Source organism: Schistocerca nitens, chromosome 8, assembly GCF_023898315.1.
Source record: "Schistocerca nitens isolate TAMUIC-IGC-003100 chromosome 8, iqSchNite1.1, whole genome shotgun sequence".
Lineage (NCBI taxonomy): Eukaryota > Metazoa > Arthropoda > Insecta > Orthoptera > Acrididae > Schistocerca > Schistocerca nitens.
This window is the reverse complement of record NC_064621.1, coordinates 606,232,956-606,235,301: the sequence shown is the minus strand read 5'-3', so window position 1 is coordinate 606,235,301 and position 2,346 is coordinate 606,232,956.

Genomic DNA, 2,346 nt, shown 5'->3' with positions numbered 1-2,346 from the left:
TAGCCTTTCGCTCCCATCATTTTGCCCCTCCCACCTACAGAATTTGAAAGAGAGTATTCCAGTCAACATTGTCAAAAGCTTACTTTAAGTCTATAAACGCTAGATATGTAGGCTTGAAGATGAACATCAACAAAAGCAAAACGAGGATAATGGAATGTAGTCAAATTAAATCTGGTGATGCTGAGGGAATTAGATTAGGAAATGAGACACTTAAAGTAGTAAAGGAGTTTTGCTATTTAGGGAGTAAAATAACTGATGATGGTCGAAGTAGAGAGGATATAAAATGTAGACTGGCAATGGCAAGGAAATCGTTTCTGAAGAAGAGAAATTTGTTAACATTGAGTAGAGTATAGATTTAAGTGTCAGGAAGTCGTTTCTGAAAGTATTTGTATGGAGTGTAGCCATGTATGGAAGTGAGACATGGACGATAACTAGTTTGGACAAGAAGAGAATAGAAGCTTTCGAAATGTGGTGCTACAGAAGAATGATGAAGATAAGGTGGGTAGATCACGTAACTAATGAGGAGGTACTGAATAGGATTGGGGAGAAGAGAAGTTTGTGGCACAACTTGACTAGAAGAAGGGATCGGTTGGTAGGACATGTCCTGAGGCATCAAGGGATCACAAATTTAGCATTGGAGGGCAGCGTGGAGGGTAAAAATCGTAGAGGGAGACCAAGAGATGAATACACTAAGCAGATTCAGAAGGATGTAGGTTGCAGTAGGTACTGGGAGATGAAGAAGCTTGCACATGATAGAGTAGCATGGAGAGCTGCATCAAACCAGTCTCAGGACTGAAGACCACAACAACAAAAATGTAGGTTTGCCTTTCCTTAATCTATTTTGTAAGATAAGTGAAATAAAGCTATTAATGTTATTTGCTTGAACTGCTGTATAGCATTCGGAGAACGCAGCATCCCCTACGCACCCTATACGAGACGAATGGGCCGGACCCCACAGCAGCCAACGGCTTGCTGCACCAGTCACCTCCCTGTCATCCACATACTGCTTGCCGCTGAAACCTTCCCGTCTCCTCTATATCTCTTTTGTTACGCAACCTTCCCTTCTACAATAACCTATGAAACCTTTCCTTAGGCTTTCTATCTCTTGCTTAATAATAACAAATGAAATCATCCCTGTGAAATTTATTCTCTTTCTCAATAATAATAAGTGCAATCTTCGCATGCAAATTTAAATGCTGCTTATTAGAAGTGTTTTGCTGATTATTTCGACGAAATACAAAATGTGTCGTCGTCGTGGCCCTCAGCCGTTACCTGCAATAAACCAAAACTGTTCCTTACATTTTTATTGTTACTGGATCGCCATCTGACTGCTACATCGAACTGCGACATGAATATACTTAGTTTTACTATACACTATTAGCTGCTGGTGGGCTGTCATAATAAGTGGCTGTATTTATTACCAAAGCTGACGTTATTCTTTAATAGCTAAGCTGACGTTATTCTTTAACTAATTTGACTCAAGTTACGTAATTCATAGTTAAAACTTTTTCTTGACAACAATAAAATTTTACAAAGTTTTAAGTTGATGGTTTGTGGGATGGATTATAATCAGTAATACAATATTGCTGGCAAAAATTAATTATATTCTGAAAAAGATTCTTCAAATATTTACTGTTGGCAATGAAATGATTTTGCAAACGTTCAAATGGGACTTACTTTTTACAATAATCTTACAACTAGCATTGCGCACGCATACCTTCAGAAGTCTTGAGTTTCTCAAAAAAAAAAAAAAATTCAATAATATTAGTTCCTTTTATGATAATAGTTAGCTGATGTCTCTGCACATCCGTTTATAATCTCTTGTAAATCATAGCTGGTGGCTGGCAGGCACACCGCTCCTCTCAACGTCTCGCTTCAGACCTGCTACCGACTCGCTTCACTTCTCGCTTGCTACTGACTTCCCACGAACGCTAAGGTGCGGTCTCTCCCGCCACCAATGCTTTCTGGTGCAGACAATACCTGCTACCATTACAAAATGTATCAATGCGCGGTCTTTCCCGCTCTTTTCTTAAAATGTATCCATACGCGGTCTCTCCCGCCCTGTTTAAAATTATATCAACGTGTGGTCTCATCCGCCAACAATACTTTGGTGCAGACATTCCCTGCTACCACAATTATTTCCAAAATGACAAATATTAATTATTTCTACTTAATCCTATTAATAAAATATAAACATATTTCACAATAGTAGTTTGAGAATATACACGTCTTACACCACTGACTGCATCCTTCATTGGGCCAAACAGGTGGAAGCTCTTTATGGTCTTCTGTTAGTCGGCGACGAACCCAGCAGGCACACACCTTGGAGCGCCCCAAATTGTGGAC